Source organism: Ovis canadensis, chromosome 3, assembly GCF_042477335.2.
Source record: "Ovis canadensis isolate MfBH-ARS-UI-01 breed Bighorn chromosome 3, ARS-UI_OviCan_v2, whole genome shotgun sequence".
NCBI lineage: Eukaryota > Metazoa > Chordata > Mammalia > Artiodactyla > Bovidae > Ovis > Ovis canadensis.
The window spans coordinates 189,309,938-189,329,508 of NC_091247.1; the positions used below are offsets into that span (position 1 = coordinate 189,309,938).

Below are 19,571 nucleotides of genomic sequence, written 5' to 3' on the forward strand. Positions count from 1 at the left end.
CAACTCAACCGAAGAAAGGAAAGAACAAGTCAGAATCACAAGGTCTAACTCCTTCATCCCGGGACCGTGCCTGCGAGATGAGGAGAGGAGACCGGGGCTGTGCCTCCATTTTGTCAGTAATGCCTAACGTGGTTCCCAACACTCAGCTTTCTTCACAGTCCAACTCTCACATCCATACATGACCACTGAAAAAACCATAGCCTTAACTAGACAGTAATCTTGTCTTCTAAGCACATGCGGTGGTGGCCACAGGCCGGCGCACTAAGCGCGGCCGAGAACTACCCCACGTCCAGAGTCATGGACAGCGGCCCAGAGTGCCAGGCTGCGATGGCGCAGGAACGACCGGGAGGAGCCACCCCATGTCCGAGGTCAGGGTGGTGGCAGGGAGAAGCTACCCAGCGTCCGAGGCCAGTGGCAGCCAGGAGGAGACAACCCATGTCCGAGGTCAGGGTGGCGGCGGGGAGAAGCCACCTCGCACCCGAGGCCAGAAGCAGTGACCCTGAGGAGCCACCCCGAGCCCGAGGCCACAGGCGGCACCTGGGAGGAGCCACCAACGCCCGAGCTCAGGCCAGCGGCTGGGAGGAGCAATCTGAGGAGTGGTGGGTGAGCAGGCACAGGAGGAACTAGAGGAGCTATCCCACGTTGACGGTCAGGAACAGCGGTGGTAAGGAGATACCCCTCGTCCAAGGTAAAGAGCCTTTAATGGCTGTGAAAAGAAGAGAGGTGAGAAGCAAAGGAGAAAAGGAAAGATATAAGCATCTGAATGCAGAGTTCCAAAGAATAGCAAGAAGAGATAAGAAAGCCTTCTTCAATGATCAATGCAAAGAAATAGAGGAAAACACCAGAATGGGAAAGACTAGAGATCTCTTTAAGAAAATTAGAGATACCAAGGGAACATTTCATGCAAAGATGGGCTTGAGAAAGGACAGAAATGGTATGGACCTAACAGAAGCAGAAGATATTAAGAAGAGGTGGCAAGAATACACAGAAGAACTGTACAAAAAAGATCTTCACGACCCAGATAATCATGATGATGTGATCACTAATCTAGAGCCAGAAATCTTGGAAAGTGAAGTCCAGTGGGTCTTAAAAAGCATCACTACGAACAAAGCTAGTGGAGGTGATGGAATTCCAGTTGAGCTATTTCAAATCCTGAAAGATGATGCTGTGAAAGTGCTGCACTCAATATGCCAGCACATTTAGAAAACTCACCAGTGGCCGCAGGACTGGAAATGTTCAGTTTTCATTTCAGTTCCAAAGAAAGGCAATGCAAAAGAATGCTCAAACAACCGCACAATTGCACTCATCTCACATACTAGTAAAGTAATGCTCAAAATTCTCCAAGCCAAGCTTCAGCAATATGTGAACCGTGAACTCCCTGATGTTCAAGCTGTTTTTAGAAAAGGCAGAGGAACCAGAGATCAAATTGCCAACATCCGCTGGATCATGGAAAAAGCAAGAGAGTTCCAGAAAAACATCTATTTCTGCTTTATTGACTATGCCAAAGCCTTTGGCTGTGTGGATCACAATAAACTGTGGAAAATTCTGAAAGAGCTGGGAATACCAGACCACCTGACCTGTCTCTTGAGAAACCTGTATGCCGGTCAGGAAGCAACAGTTAGAATTGGACATGGAACAACAGACTGGTTCCAAATAGGAAAAGGAGTACCTCAAGGCTGTATATTGTCACCCTGCTTATTTAACTTATATGCAGAGTACATCATGAGAAACGCTGGACTGGAAGAAGTGCAAGCTGGAATCAAGATTGCCGGGAGAAATATCAATAATCTCAGATATGCAGATGACACCACTCTCATGGCAGAAAGTGAAGAGGAACTAAAAAGCCTCTTGATGAAAGTGAAAGAGGAGGGTAAAAAAGTTGGCTTAAAGCTCAACATTCAGAAAACGAAGATCATGGCATCTCGTCCCATCATTTCATGGCAAATAGATGGGGAAACAGTGGAAACAGTGTCAGACTTAATTTTGGGGGGCTCCAAAATCAGTGCAGATGGTGACTGCAGCCATGAAATTAAAAGACGCTTACTCCTTGGAAGAAAAGTTACGACCAACCTAGATAATATATTCCAAAGCAGAGACATTACTTTGCTGACTAAGGTCCGTGTAGTCAAGGCTATGGTTTTTCCTGTGGTCATGTATGGATGTGAGAGTTGGACTGTGAAGAAGGCTGAGCGCTTAAGAATTGATGCTTTTGAACTGTGGTGTTGGAGAAAACTCTTGAAAGTCCCTTGGACTGTAAGGAGATCCAACCAGTCCATTCTGAAGGAGATCAGCCCTGAGATTTCTTTGGAAGGAATGATGCTAAAGCTGAAGTTCCAGTACTTTGGTCACCTCATGCAAAGAGTTGACCCATTGGAAAAGACTCTGATGCTGGAAGAGATTGGGGGCAGGAGGAGAAGGGGATGACCGAGGATGAGATGGCTGGATGGCATCACGGACTTGATGGACGTTGAGTCTGAATGAACTCCGGGAGTTGGTGATGGACAGGGAGGCCTGGTGTGCTGCGATTCATGGAGTCGCAAAGAGTCAGACACGACTGAGTGACTGAAGTGAACTGAACTGACTAGACAGAACTTTGTTGGCAAAGTAATGTCTCTGCTTTTTAATATGCCCTCTAGGTTGGTCATAACTTTCCTTCCAAGGAGTAAGCGTCTTTTAATTTCATGGTTGCAATCACCATCTGCAGTGATTTGGGAGCCGAAAAAAAAAGTCTGACACTGTTTCCACTGTTTCCCCATCTATTTCCCATGAAGTGATGGGACCAGATGCCATGATCTTCATTTTCTGAATGTTGAGCTTTAAGCCTACTTTTTCACTTTCCTCTTTCTCTTTCATCAAGAGGCTTTTTAGTTCCTCTTCACTTTCTGCCAGAAGCGTGGTGTCATCTGCATATATGAGGTTATTGGTATTTCTCCCGGCAATCTTGATTCCCGCTTGTGCTTCTTTCAGCCCAGAGTTTCTCATGATGTACTCTGCATATAAGTTAAATAAGCAGGGTGACAATATACAGCCTTGACACACTCCTTTTCCTATTTGGAACCAGTCTGTTGTTCCATGTCCAGTTCTAACTGTTGCTTCCTGACCTGCGTATAGGTTTCTCAAGAGACAGGTCAGGTGTTCTGGTAGTCCAGCTCTTTCAGAATTTTCCACAGTTTATTGTGATCCACACAGTCCAAGGCTTTGGCATAGTCAGTAAAGCAAAAATAGATGTTTCTCTGGAACTCTCTTGCTTTTTCCATGATCTAGCCGATATTGGCAATTTGATCTCTGGTTCTTCTGCCTTTTCTAAAATCAGCTTGAATATCTGGAAGTTCATGGTTCACATATTGCTGAAGCCTGGCTTGGAGAATTTTAAGCATTACTTTACTAGTGTGTGAGATGAGTGCGATTGTGCGGTAGTTTGAGCATTCTTTTGCATTGCCTTTCTTTGGAATTTGAATGAAAACTGACCTTTTCCAGTCCTGTGGCCACTGCTGAGTTTTCCAAATTTGCTGGCATATTGAGTGTAGCCCTTTCACAGCATCATCTTTCAGGATTTGAAACAGCTCACCTGGAATTCCATCACCTTCACTAGCTTTGTTTGTAGTGATGCTTTCTAAGGCCAGTCAAGTGCCGTCTTAATTGATACAATCATGCATTCCATTTCCGTGTATGGTAGGCAGAATCTGCTACTGCTAAGTTGCTTCAGTAATGTCTGACTCTGTGCAACCCCATAGATGGCAACCCACTAGGCTCCCCCATCCCTGGGATTCGCTAGGCAAGAACACTGGAGTGGGTTGCCATTTTCTTCTCCAATGCAGGATAGTGAAAAGTGAACATGAGATCACTCATTTGTGTCCAACTCTTAGTGACCCCATGGACTGTAGCCTACCAGGCTCCTCTGTCCATGGGATTTTCCAGGCAAGAGGACTGGAGTAGGGTGCCATTGCCTTCTCTGGTAGGCAAAATAATGGTACCCTAAAGATGTCTATGTCCTAATCTCTTGAACTTGTGAACGTATCACCTTACATGGCAAAAGGGACTTTGCAGCCAGGGTTAAGTTAAGCCTCTCCAGGTGAGAAAAGCGTCCTGAATTCTCCAGGTGGACCCAATGTGATCATAAAAGTCCTTTTAAGTGCAAAAGGATGGCAGAAAGAAGATGTGAGAAAGACATGTGTCAACAGAAAGGTCAGAGAAATGCTATGTGCTAGCTTTGAAGGTAGAAGGCCATAAGCTAAAGAATGTGGGTGTCTCACTAATCCTGTTCGTGATACCAATTGTCTTGCTATTCTCACTGTTCACTCAGTTCACTGAACCCAGGGTAGGCAAGGCATGAGTTAGAGAGTCTGGAAGAAGACTCAAGGAGCTGTAGGAACTGCAGACACATTTATTCTCTCCTGGCTGACATGGCAGTCATAGCAGCAGCTATAGCATAACCTAACACACAGGAGTGGGTTGCCATTGCCTTCTCCAACGCAGGAAAGAGAAAAGTGAAAGTGAAGTCACTCAGTCGTGCCCGACTCTTAGTGACCCCATGGAACACCGATGAATTGATGCTTTTGAACTGTGGTGTTAGAGAAGACTCTTGAGAATCCCTTGGACTGCAAGGAGATCCAACCAGTCGATCCTAAAGGAAATCAGTCCTGAATATTCATTGGAAGGACAGATGTTGAAGCAGAAATTCCAACACTTTGGCCACCAAGAGCTGACTCATTTGAAAAGACCATGATGCTGGGAAAGATCAAAGGCAGAAAGAGAAGGGGACGACAGAAGATGAGGTAGTTGGATGGCATCACCAACTCAATGGACATGAGTTTGAGTAAACTCCAGGAGTTGGTGATGTACAGGGAGGCCTGGCATGCTGCAGTCCTTGGGGTTGCAAAGAGTCAGACATAACTGAACAACTGAACTGAACTGAACTGATCCTCAAACATGAATTGAATAGTCCATAGTACTTTAAAATATCACCTTATCACATGCTAATTCATTCATGCAATTGCATCTATTTCTGGATTCCATTTTGCTCTGTTGATGTGTCTATTTACACACTGGCCCCTACTGTTATAATTACAGCTCTAAAGCAGGTTCTCATCTCTGGTTTTACTAGTTCTCTGTCATTTTTCTTCTTCATCAGACATGTTCTCATTTAATTTTTTTCTCTATAAATTTTAGAATTAGTCTGTCTCTTAAAATTTTTTCTTAGAATCATGGTGGATTTTATAGATTAATTTAGGAGAATTTAAGTTTTATGATAATAAGTCATCCTATCCTATGCTTTTCCATTTATTCAGAGTTTTTGTTTCCCTTGGTAGTGAGTTAAAAGATTTCTTTGTGTATTGCACATTTTCTAATAACTTATTCCCAAGAATTCAATCTTTCGTGTTGCTATTGTAAATGGCTATTTTTGAACTGAGTGTTGTTTGTATCTATGAAATGGAGTGATTTCTGAATATTCAAATTTAAGGACTATATTTTTCATTTCTGAAAAAAAAGGCTATTGGAATTCTGATTGATTTGAATGCATATCATCAATTAAAAAACACAGATAGCTTTTCAATTTCAAGTTTTCTTTAATATAGAATTGCAGGGGGCCCTGAATAGCCAAAACAATCTTGGAAAAGACAAGTTTGAGGACTCACACTTCCCCATTTCAAAACTTATTTCAAAACTACAGTAATCAGACTGTGTGGTAGTGGCATAAATAGAATACATATAAAAATAACCTATATAATTATGATCAATTCATTTTCATTAAGGTGTCAAGGCAATCAACAGGAGAAAGAACTGTCTTTAGCCAACAATTCTTTTAATTTCTTTCAGTGATGTTTTGTTTTTTGACTATAAACCATCCAGTTTTTGGTTAAGTTTCAGTATTTCACTCTTTTGGATGCTTTGTGAATGAAATTGTTTTCTTAATTTTATTTTTGGATTGTATTACTAGCTTATAGAAATACAACTATTTTATATATTGATATTATATCTCTGCAACATTGCTGATTTCATTTATTAGTCCCAATAGATTTGTAGTTTCTTCAGAATTGTCTTTAAATAAGATTGTTATACGCTGGGACTTCCCTGGTGGTCCAATAATTAAGTCTTAAACCTTGTAGGAGACAGGCCTATTAAAAGGCCTGGCAAAAGAATTAAGGAATTTTGCTGAGAGGACATGACTCAGCATGTAACTCCTGAAGGAATCCAAGAAGGAGCAAAAGACAACTTGAAAACAGGATGTACACCTAGGAGTGGAAAGCCATCTACAGACTGTTCCTATCTTTAGCGCCTGGGAGGCACGGAAGATTAATTAGGGACGGTATCGGTATCGGAGACCACAGGAAGAAGGCTGCTTGGCCTTGGAGGCATATCTCTGGAACTACAAAGTAGCCGCGGGGTGACTTCTGTGATGGGGCTGTTAAGACGATTGATGAACCTTCTTTTTCGCGGGTGGTGAAAGGGTCTTCACTGCTTAGCCCCACAGGGCTGGGACTGGAGGAGCTGCCGTCCCCCGCGATGACTGAAGTCCAAGAGATGCGACGTGTTCCAGTGCCCGCAGAGGCACGCCGTGCTCACTGACTCTGTTCACCTCGCATGGGACCTGTTATAGTCCCTCGGGGCTGTGGTCTTCTCCAGTATCACAAATAATGTAGTGTCACTCAAAGGCAGCACTTAACCTTTTGTTCTGTAGTTCCTGTGAGATTCCCATTGGTTTCCACCTGTATTCTACCCATGCTGTCCTGGCTGCCTTGAGAGGCCACTTCTGCCTTTCCAGTGACAAAATGGTGTGCTTTAGTTGAGTTCAGTTCAGTCGCTCAGTCGTGTTCGACTCTTGCGACCCCATGAACAGAATGATCTCTGTTTGTCTCCAAGGCAAACCATTCAATATCACAGTAATTCAAGTCTATGCCCCAACCAGTAATGCTGAAGAAGCTGAAGTTGAATGGTTTTATGAAGACCTACAAGACCTTTTAGAACTAACACCCAAAACAGATGTCCTTTTCATTATAGGGGACTGGAATGCAAAAGTAGGAAGTCAAGAAACACCTGGAGTAACAGGCAAATTTGGCCTTGGAATGCGGAATGAAGCACAGCAAAGACTAACAGAGTTTTGCCAAGAAAACGCACTGGTCATAGCAAACACCCTCTTCCAACAACACAAGAGAAGACTCTACACATGGACATCACCAGATGGTCAACACCGAAATCAGATTGATTCTATTCTTTGCAGCCAAAGATGGAGAAGCTCTATACAGTCAAGCAAAACAAGACCAGGAGCTGACTGTGGCTCAGATCATGAACTCCTTATTACCAAATTCAGACTCAAATTGAAGAAAGTAGGGAAAACCACTAGACCATTCAGGTATGACTTAAATCAAATCCCTTATGATTATACAGTGGAAGTGAGAAATAGATTTAAGGACCTAGATCTGATAGATGGAGTGCCTGATGAACTATGGACAGAGGTTCATGACATTGTACAGGAGACAGGGATCAAGACCATCCCCACGGAAAAAAAAATGCAAAAAAGCAAAATGGCTATCTAGGGAGGCCTTACAAATAGCTGTGAAAAGAAGAGAGGCGAAATGCAAAGAAGAAAAGGAAAGATAAAAACATCTGAATGCAGAGTTGCAAAGAATAGCAAGAAGAGATAAGAAAGCCTTCTTCAGCGATCAATGCAAAGAAATAGAGGAAAACACCAGAACGGGAAAGACTAGAGATCTCTTTAAGAAAATTAGAGATACCAAGGGAACATTTCATGCAAAGATGGGCTCGATAAATGACAGAAATGGTATGGACCTAATAGAAGCAGAAGATATTAAGAAGAGGTGGCAAGAATACACAGAAGAACTACACAAAAGGATCTTCACGACCCAGATAATCATGATGATGTGATCACTCATCTAGAGCGAGACATCTTGGAATGTGAAGTCAAGTGGGCCTTAGAAAGCATCACTAGAACAAAGCTAGTGGAGGTGATGGAATTCCAGTTGAGCTATTTCAAATCCTGAAAGATGATGCTGTGAAAGTGCTGCACTCAATATGCCAGCAAGTTTGGAAAACTCACCAGTGGCCGCAGGACTGGATAAGGTCAGTTTTCATTCCAATTCCAAAGAAAGGCAATGCCAAAGAATGCTCAAACAACCGCACAATTGCACTCATCTCACATGCTAGTAAAGTAATGCTCAAAATTCTCCAAGCCAGGCTTCAGCAATATGTGAACCGTGAACTCCCTGATGTTCAAGCTGGTTTTAGAAAAGGCAGAGGAACCAGAGATCAAATTGCCAACATCCGCTGGATCATGGAAAAAGCAAGAGAGTTCCAGAAACACATCTATTTCTGCTTTATTGACTATGCCAAAGCCTTTGACTGTGTGGATCACAATAAACTGTGGAAAATTCTGAGAGAGCTGGGAATACCAGACCACCTGACCTGCCTCTTGAGAAATCTGTATGCCGGTCAGGAAGCAACAGTTAGAACTGGACATGGAACAACAGACTGGTTCCAAATAGGAGAAGGAGTACGTCAAGGCTGTATATTGTCACCCTGCTTATTTAACTTATATGCAGAGTACATCATGAAAAACGCTGGACTGGAAGAAGCACAAGCTGGAATCAAGATTGCTGGGAGAAATATCAATAACCTCAGATACGCAGATGACACCACTCTTATGGCAGAAAGTGAAGAGGAACTAAAAAGCCTCTTGATGAAAGTGAAAGAGGAGAGTGAAAAAGTTGGCTTAAAGCTCAACATTCAGAAAACGAAGATCATGGCATCTGGTCCCATCACTTCATGAGAATAGATGGGGAAACAGTGGAAATAGTGTCAGACTTTATATTTTGGGGGCTCCAAAATCACTGTAGACGGTGACTGCAGCCATGAAATTAAAAGACGTTTACTCCTTGGAAGAAAAGTTATGACCAACCTAGATAATATATTCAAAAGCAGAGACATTACTTTGCCAACTAAGGTTTGTCTAGACAAGGCTATGGTTTTTCCAGTAGTCATGTATGGATGTGAGAGTAGGACTGTGAAGAAGGCAGAGAGCTGAGAATTGATGCTTTTGAACTATGGTGTTGGAGAAGACTCTTGAGAGTCCCCTGGACTGCAAGGAGATCCAACCAGTCCATTCTGAAGGCGATCAGCCCTGGGATTTCTTTGGAAGGACTGATGCTAAAGCTGAAGCTCCAGTACTGTGGCTACCTCATGCGAAGAGTTAACTCATTGGAAAAGACTGTGATGCTGGGAGGGATCAGGGGCAGGAGGAGAAGGGGATGACAGAGGATAAGATGGCTGGATGGCATCACGGACTCGATGGATGTGAGTCTGAGTGAACTCTGGGAGTTGGTGATGGACAGGCAGGCCTGGTGTGCTGCAATTCACGGGGTTGCAAAGAGTCGGACATGGCTGAGCAACTGAACTGAACTGAGCAGCACCATGCCAGGCCTCCCTATACATCACCAACTCCCAGAGTTTACCCAAACTCATCTCCATTTAGTCAGTGATGCCATCCAACCATCTCATACTCTGTCGTCACCTTCTCCTCCTGCCGTCAATTGTTCCCAGCATTAGGGTCTTTTCAAATGCGTCAGCTCACCTGTCTTACTAGCCTCTTGGTCCAGGAAAACATTCCTTCTTATTGCTTCTTCCCATATCTAGAGTTACATTGTTACCATCATCAATCTCATATGGAACTACATATTATTTTTTCATAGGCCTCAGTCAAACATTTGGCAGTGTAAGAAACAGCAATTTTGTAAAACAGGCGAAATACAAATAACATAGCCAGCAATATTAGTAAAGTCATAAGTAAGACTTAAGCTAAGAACTTCCACTAGATGCAGCCCAATATATCCCAGGTAATCTGACCTAGTCTACTCTGTGCAAATCTTTATCTTCCAGGGAAATGATATATTGGCACTGTCTATACGGCACATAGTTCTGTTTTTTAGTGTTACTGGATTGATTATCCTTCAGTCAGTTCAGTTAAGTTCATTTCAGTCTCTCAGTTGTGTCCAACTCTTTGCAACCCCATGAATTGCAGCACGCCAGGCCACCCTGTCCACCACCAACTCCTGGAGTTCACTCAGACTCACGTCCATCGAGTCCGTGGTGCCATCCAGCCATCTCATCCTCTGTCGTCCCCTTCTCTTCCTGCCCCCAATCCCTCCCAGCATCAGGGTCTTTTCCAGTGGGTCAACTCTTTGCATGAGGTGGCGAAAGTATTGGAGTTCAGCTTTAGCATCAGTCTTTCCACTGAACACCCAGGACTGATCTCCTTTAGGATGGACTGGTTGGATCTCTTGCAGTCCAAGGGACCCTCAAGAGTCTTCTCCAACACCACAGTTCAAAAGCATCAAATCTTCGGTGCTTAGCTGTCTTTATAGTATAAGTCTCATATCCATATGTGACTATGGAAAAACCATAGCCTTGACCAAACAGACCTTTGTTGACAAACTAATGTCTCTGCTTTTTAATATGCTGTCTAGTTTGGTCATAGCTTTCCTTCCAAGGAGTAAGGGTCTTTTAATTTCATGGCTATAGTCACCATCTGCAGTGATTTTGGAGCCCCCAAAAATAAAGTCTGACACTGTTTCCACTGTTTCCCCATCTATTTCCAATGAAGTGATGGGACTGGATGCCATGATCTTAGTTTTCTGAATGTTGAGCTTTAAGCCAACTTTTTCACTCTCCTCTTTCACTTTCATCAAGAGGGTCTTTAGTTCTTCACTTTCTGCCAAAAGAGTGGTGTCATCTGCATATCTGAGGTTATTGATATTTCTCCCAGCAGTCTTGATTCCAGCTTGTGGTTCATCCAGCCCAGCATTTCTCATGATATACTCTGCATAGAAGTTAAATAAGCTGGGTGACAATATACAGCCTTGACGTACTCCTTTTCCTGTTTGGAACCAATCTGTTGTTCTATGTCCAGTTCTAACTGTTGCTTCCTGACCTGCATATAGGTTTCTCAAGAGGCAGGTCAGGTGGTCTGGAATTCCCATCTCTTTCAGAATTTTCCACAGTTTATTGTGATCCACACAGTCAAAGGCTTTGGCATAGTCAATAAAGCTGAATGAAAACTGACCTTTTCCAGTCCTGTGGCCACTGCTGTTTTCCAAATTTGCTGGCATATTGAGTGTGTATTTAACTTATAGGCAGAGTACATCATGAGAACCGCTGGGCTGGAAGAAGCACAAGCTGGAATCAAGATTGCTGGGAGAAATATCAATAACCTCAGATATGCAGATGACACCATCTGCATATGGGCTCCAAAATCATTGCAGATGGTGATTGCAGCTGTGAAATTAAAAGACTCTGACTCCTTGGAACGAAAGTTATGACCAACCTAGATAGCATATTAAAAAGCAGAGATATTACTTTGTCAACAAAGGTCTGTCTAGTCAAGGCTATGGTTTTTCCAATATTCATATATGGATGTGAGAGTTGGACTATAAAGAAAGCTAGAAGAATTGATGCTTTTGAACTGTGGTGTTGGAGAAGACTCTTGAGAGTCCCTTGGACTGCAAGGAGATCCAACCAGTCCATCCTATAGGAGATCAGTCCTGGGTGTTCATTGGAAGGACTGATGTTGAAGCTGAAACTCCAATACTTTGGCCACCTGATGCAAAGAGCTAACTCATTTGAAAAGACCCTGATGTTGGAAAAGATTGAGGGCAGGAGGAGAAGGAGATGACACAGGATGAGATGGTTGGATGGCATCATCAACTCAATGAACATCAGTTTGTGTGAACTCTGGGAATTAATGATGGACAGGGAGGCCTGGTGTGCTGTGGTTCATGGGGTCACAAAGAGTTGGACCCAACTGACCAACTGAACTGACTGATAAAGCTGAAATAGATGTTTTTCTGGAACTCCTTTGCTTTTTTGATGATTCAGTGGATGTTGGCAATTTGATCTCTGATTGCTCTGCCTTACTTCTTAAAAACAAAAGACATATTACATTCATCTGAGATGGATATCTACAATGTCCCTCTATGAGAAAACGTTGCAGACCTGAAAGAGAAGATAATGTTAACACATACTCACTTAAATTTACTCAGAAAGATTCTGAAGGAACTGCCTCCTGACCAGTCCAAGCTAACTAATTCAGGATCAAAGCCTGAGTATCAGACGCAGGCCTTATTGCTGTCTTCTGTCCAGGTTTCATAGATCTTTGTCTTAAGAATTCATTCTGGCTTCTTATCAATTTCATAATATTTATTTTTGAAAACATTCTGATTGCAAATTTAAGAATTAAGAGCCAATGTCCCATGAATGCTCTGATCTAAAGATGCATGTTTGGCCTGTAAATAGAGTTGTACTTCTGTTAATTATTATTCTGACATGGAGCAATTGTCATATAAATATTGAGAAATCATTTTTTTCTTACGTGAAATACAGGTACATACATATTCTGTAGGTAATGGTCAATAAGTTAACTGCATAATATATGTTTATGTTTACCTTTTCAGTTGTAAACTGAACTTAGCAGGATAGTAATGAAAAGAATGATAAAAACATCAAATAGTCACCAAATGCTGTTTTTTCATTATTTTGCTTTATATAGCACTGTGGCTCAATAGCTTATCATAGTATTCATGTAATAGATAGCTATAAAATATTATGCTAGCTGCTGAAATAAGCAAAAACACCTATTCTGTATCTTTGGAGCTTATAATCTAGTTAGAGATGGACATTCAGATAACCACATGAAGGCATTTAAAATTATAACTGTAGTAAGGACCAACCTAGATAGCATATTCAAAAGCAGAGACATTACTTTGCTGACTAAGGTCCGTCTAGTCAAGGCTATGGTTTTCCCAGTGGTCATGTATGGATGTGAGAGTTGGACTGTGAAGAAGGCTGAGCACCGAAGAATTGATGCTTTTGAACTGTGGTGTTGGAGAAGACTCTTGAGAGTCCCTTGGACTGCAAGGAGATCCAACCAGTCCATTCTGAAGGAGATCAACCCTGGGATTTCTTTGGAAGGAATGATGCTAAAGCTGAAAGTCCAGTTCTTTGGCCACCTCATGCAAAGAGTTGACTCATTGGAAAAGACTCTGATGCTGGGAGGGATCGGGGGCAGGAAGAGAAGGGGACAACAGACGATGAGATGGCTGGATGGCATCACTGACTCGATGGATGTGAGTCTGAGTGAACTCCGGGAATTGGTGATGGACAGGGAGGCCTGGCGTGCTGCGATTCATGGGGTTGCAAAGAGTCGTACATGACTGAGCAACTGAACTGAACTGAAGTGAAGGATTTTGAAGAAAACGGACATAGAGAAATAAATACATATAGCAGGTAACTGACCTGGTTTGGGGGTGGTCAGGTAAGGTCTTTCTGTGGAAGTGTTTCATCAGTGGTCTGAAAGATTAGTAAGGGGAGAAGGAAATGGCAACCCACTCCAGTACTCTTGCCTGGAAAATCCCATGGGCAGAGGAGCCTGGTGGTCTGTAGTCCATGGGGTTGCTAGGAGTCGGACACGACTGAGCGACTTCATTTTCACTTTTCACTTTCATGTATTGGAGAAGGAAATGGCAATCCACTCCAGTGTTCTTGCCTGGAGAATCCCAGGGACAGGGGAGCCCGGTGGGCTGCCGTCTATGGAGTTGCACAGAGTCGGACACTAGTGAAGCGACTTAGCAGCAACAATAAGCTGATAGAGGGAACGGCTTATATGAAGGCCCTGTGAGGTCCCTATAAAGGCATATAGCAGTTTGTAATAGGGTCCAGAAACCAGAGATGCAAAACCTTATTGGTCTGCTGAAGGATATTTGTTTTTATCCCAACAACAATGAAAATCTCTTGAAGAATTTTAAAGGATGAAGCCTATGACAGGATCAAATTTTCTTTTTCGGAATCTCATTATGGTTGTCCTGTGAGCAATGGGTAAGAGGGCAGCAAGCAGACTTAGAGGGGCTGGCACTAGTACAGTCAAGAGATGATACAGCCAAAGGGTGGTGTGCAGACAGGGTAACATGGTTCAGATGTGGCTAGTAGATTTAATTGCAAGTTCTTTCCCTTTTTGACTGCACAAAGATATTTTCCTTTAAAAATATGTTAGAAAATTCTGACTTGCTTTATGCTTTTCAGTTTGCAAAATTTGGTTAAGTAAGGAGGAAGCTTCTGGCAACAAACAGTACCAGAAAAGCTTTTTCTACTCCTGAAGAATGAAGACCCAATAATAGTCTCTATTGAATCATCCTGGGGTTTGTACTGTGTATGGGTATGTCTACCTCAACATATTTTCTTTATCTCAATTAAGCTCTTCTTATGGAGCTATTTTCCTTAACCTTTGGATTTGCTGTTTTGGTAAACTTTCAATGGAAAATTTGGAGAAGGCGATGGCATCCTACTCCAGTACTTTTGCCTGGAAAATCCATGGACGGAGGAGCCTGGTAGGCTGCAGTCCATGGGATTGCTAAGAGTCGGACATGACTGAGCGACTTCACTTTCACTTTTCACTTTCATGCATTGAAGAAGGAAATGGCAACGCACTCCATTGTTCTTGCCTGGAGAATCCCAGGGACGGGGGAGCCTGGTGGGCTGCCATCTATGGGGTTGCACAGAGTCGGACAATACTGAAGCAACTTAGTGGCAGCAGCAGCAGCAATGGAAAATTAAATGCTTGAACTTGACATCAAAAAAAAAAAAAAAGATTAACTAGGTCCTTGTCCTTGAGGCAGAAAAACAGGGATACAAAAATGTTAAATGTTAACTGCCCAAGGTTATCACTGAAGGCCATCTGACCTGCTATGCTCATATAAGCACATACAAGCAAGTCTCAAAAAGTATAATAAAGCAGACTTGAGATCAGTTTGGGCACCTTCACCTTGTGGTGGTGCTGGTCCCCTAATCCTCTTTGTAACTTTCTTGAGTGTTTCTCATTCTTTCGCTATACCATGCATCCAGAAACCTGTGCTGTTGAGCTGGACTCAACATCACCTTCCAGTGTAGGGGGTGTCGGTTTGATCCAAGATCTGGGAGCTAAGATCCCATGTGCCTTACAGCAAAGACGCTAAAACATAAGAGAAGCAATACTATGCGTGTGTGTGTGCTAAGTAGCTTCAGTCATGTCCGACTCATAGATTTTTTGGCTATGTTGCTTGGGCGCCTCCGTCCGTGGGGATTCTCTAGGCAAGAATACCTGAGTGGGTTGCCATGCCCTCCTCCAGGAGATCTTCTCCATCCAGGGATCAAACCAGTGTTTCTTATTTCTCCCACATTGGCAGGTGGATTCTTTACCATTAGCACCACATAGGAAGCCCCAAGCAATATTGTACAAATTCAATAAAGACTTTTTTAAAACAAGATTGTTATCTGCAAAACAAGAATGTTATTTATTTCATCTTCTTGCATAATTGCCCTGGCTAGAAACTTCAGTACAATGTTGAACAGAACTGACAAGAGCAAGTATACTTTATTTTGTCCTGAAATTATAAAGATAATTGTATTAGCTAAAAAAGTTAGTGGAAATAGTAGTCACCATTTTTTAAAACTTTTGTTAATGACACTGACTGTAATATTTTCCTATTGAACATAAGCTAGTTTGGGGGCTAAAATAAATTCATGTTAAGGAAGTGTCCTATATTATTATTCTTTTAATGACATTTTTGGTTCAAAAATAGACGTTACATGTTTTATCAAATTCTTTTCAGTCTGTGGAATTGATCTTTCTCAGATCTATTCACAGAATATATGTCCTGAGAACTTCCCTGGTGGTCCAGTGGTTAAGAATTTGCCTGCCAATTCAGGGAACACATGTTCCCTAATCTGGGAACTAGCATTTATTCACATGCTGCAACTGCTGAGCCCATGGACACTAGAGACCATATTTTGCAACAAGAGAAGCCATTACAATAAGAAGCCTGTGCACTGCAACTAAAGAGCGGCCCCCCTCACTGAAACTAAAGAAAGCCTCTAAGGAGCAACAAAGAGCCCTTGAACTGCAACAAAGACCCAGCAAAGCAAGAAAGAATAAAGAATTAAAAAATATATCGGTCAAAACATTTAATCATTCTTGTTTGTATTCCTGAAATAAACCCCACTTTGTCAAGTCATTGCTTTATAATATTGCAGAATTTGTTTCCTAATATTTTACTTGGTATTATTTCATCAATATTTACAAGTGAGATTAATAATTAATTTTCCCCCCTCCAGTCTTTGTCAGATTTAGTATTGAAATTATCCTTGCTTTGTATAACAAATTTGGACAGTTTCTTTCTTTATGTGATGGGATAGCTTAAATAATTTTGGCATTGTATGTTCCTGAAAGGTGCAACATAACCACCTATGAGAAGCACCTGGTGCTTTTTTTGTACTTTCTTCTTTAAATTTAAAAAAAAAAATCATTAATCAAAAGTCATTTTTCTGGCAAAATAGGAATATTTTGAAATATATTGATATATTTCAAAATATATCAATACATTTTAAAATATATTGATATATTTTGAAATATATTAGATTTATACTCATATAGTGGTGGCCTCTAAACTTTTTACAGAAAATGTACATACAGACTGTATCTTTGGATATGTACATATTTTACACATTTTACAATTTAACAAATAATTATATTAATAATGCATCCTCTAATGTATTTACTCAGGAATATAGTTAAGACGTTTCTTGTTTGTTTACTTAAGGTATTTGCCTGGTCATCATTATTGTTGTTTAGTTGATAAGTTGTGTTGACTCTTTTGCAACCCCATGGACTGTAGCCTGCTAGGCTCCTCTGCCCATGGGATTTTCCTGACAAGCATACTGCAGTGGGTTGCCATTTCCTTCTCCAGGGGATCTTTCTGACCCAGGCATCAAACCCAGGTCTCCTGCATTGGCAGGCAGATTCTTTACCACTGAGCCACCTGGGAAGCCCTTGCCTGGTCACTAAAGTGAAGTCGCTCAGTCGTGTCCAACCCTTTGTGACCCCATGGACTGTAGCCCACCAGGCTCCTCCACCCATGGGATTCTCCGGGGAAGAATACTGGAGTGGATTGCCATTTCCTTCTCCAGGGGATCTTCCCGACCCAGGGATCAAACCCAGGTCTCCCACATTGCAGGCAGATGTTTTACCGTCTGAGCCACCAAGGAAGTCCATACCTGGTCACTAAGGATACCCAAACTATGCAGTCTCATTAGGTCAGGGTCATCCTTCCTCTCATCCATCCTTTATGCAGGAGAGTTGAGGGAGAAAACTAGGTCCCTCATTTGTACGTTCTTTTATGGTAAGTAAATTGTTTAGATTTGTTTTGAGATCAGTGTCTGTACATGATATTTTCTTTAAAAAGAATCCTTTTAATCTAGAATTTCCAGCTTTTTGCTTTCATTCTTAATTAACTTAGCCAACAGTTTGCTTTTTCAAGCAACCAGCTTTTGGGTTATTTAATTCTACTGTTTTTTTATTTTATTTTCTAACTAACTGGTTTCTTTTATCTTTTTAATCCCTTCTTTCAGCTTTCTTGGGATTAATTTTGCTGATCTTTCTTTAATTTCACTTGGACACCCACTTCGTTTGTTTTCATTCTTTCTTATTAGTTAATATAGTGATATTTTCTAGCTGCTTTGTGATTTACTTCCCTGTGAATAAGACCTAGCTTGGAATATTTGTAGGGCTAGATTCTAGGATATATTTGTGTCAGAATAACTTGGAATATATGCAATTTATATCTGCTTAAAAATCAAAATTATTTAAGCAGGCACTGATAAAAGGTTGGTAAAACTTAGTGCTTGACATAACTTTTGTCTGTTAAAGGAAGTAGGCCTTGAACTTTATCCAAACTTTTTTTGCTGTAATTTGCTCCACCTAAGACCCAAACTCCACCCCACATACCTAACCACTGACTAATATTTCCTCCCATGATCTTCCTGTTTTTGCAGTGTTTGCCATAGTTCATTAAGGTCAGGACTTTCCTTACCAATTTTAATATACCACTTCCTCTTTTCACAGCCACCTCTCCCATGGTCTCTGCATATAAAGCTGTGCTTGGGCACTCCTTCTCAGAGATGCTTCTGGCTTCAATTTTGACTATCTCCCTATTGCAGTAGTCTCTTTTATCGAAGTGTTGCCTTGCTAATGTCCAGACTCACAGTTTTGCTTTGAAATCAAAACAGTTTGAAAAACACTTTGATTCCTCGAATTACATTGACTTTTTAAAAAATTGAAGTATAGTTGGTTTACAATACTAAATTAGTTCCAGGTACACATCCTAGTGATTCAGTATTTTTTTGGTTTATACTCCATTAAAGTTATTGCAAGCTAATAGCCATAATTCCCTGTACTATGCTATAAATATATCCTTGTTCCCTTATCACTTTATGCATAGTAAATTGTATCTATTAATTTCATTCTCCTAATGTCTTTCCTCCCTTACTTCTCCCCTTTGGTAACCACTAGTTTGTTTTCTATATCTGTGAGTCTGTTTCTGCTTTGCATATACATTTATTTGTACCATTTTTTTAGATCTGACATATGAGTGCTATCACAAAGTGTTTGTCTTTCTCTGTCTGACTTATTTATTGAGCATAATACCCTCCAAGTCCATCCATATGGCAACTGACAAAATTTCATTCCTTTTTAAGGTGGAGTAATATTCCATTGTATACATATATACATAGTACATCTTATTAATCCAATCATATATATATATCTTGGCTGTGCTGGTTTTTTTGTTGCAGCACTCAGGCTTCTCTAGTTGTAGCAGGCAAGATTAGTTGCCCCACAGCATGTGGGATCTTATTCTCGGACTAGGGACTGAATTTATGTCTCCTGAACTGGAAGGATTCTTAACCACTGACCACTAAGGAAGTCCCAATCCAATCATCTGTTTATGGGTGTTTGGTTTCCTTCCATATCTTGGCTATTGTAAACAGTGCTGCTGTGAACACTGAGATATATATATCTTTTCAAATTAGTGTTTTTGTACATTTGCTGGATTATATGGTAGTTCTTCCCTACCATAGGATTTCCCTGGTGGCTCAGTTGGTAGAGAATCTGCCTGCAATGCAGGAGACCTGGGTTCGATCCCTGGGTCAGGAAGATCCCCTGGAGAAGGGAATGGTATCTCACTCCAGTATTCTTGCCTGAAGAATTCCATGGACAGAGGAGCCTGATAAGCTACTGTCCATGGGGTCCCAAAGAGTATGATACAACTGAGCAATTAACACTTTCATGGCAGTTCTATTTTTCGTTTTTTGAGGAACCTCCATACTCTTTTCCATAGTGGCTGAACCGATTTCATTCCTGTCATGTACAAGGGTTCCCTTTTCTCCATATCCTCTCCAACTCTTGTTATTTGTAGATATTTTGATGATAGCCATTCAGACAGGTGTGAAGTGTTACTTTATTATTGTTTTGATTTGCGTTTCTCTAATAATTAGTAGGTTGAGCATCTTCAGCTTCAGGATCAGTCCTTTAGGATTGACTGGCTGTATCTCCTTGCAGTGCAAGGGACTCTCAAGAGTCTTCTCCAGCACCACAGTTTGAAAGCATCAACTCTTTGGTGCTCAGCCTTCTTTATGGACCACCTCTCACATCCATACATGACAACTGGAAAAACCATAGCTTTGACTAGACAAGACCT

General features: G+C 41.5%; 1 pseudogene; it reads left to right on the forward strand.

The window, feature by feature from the left end:
• Positions 1–234: 234 nt before the first annotated feature.
• Positions 235–12,159, forward strand: LOC138436389 (protein Mis18-beta-like; annotated as a pseudogene).
• The last annotated feature ends 7,412 nt before the right edge of the window (positions 12,160–19,571 follow it).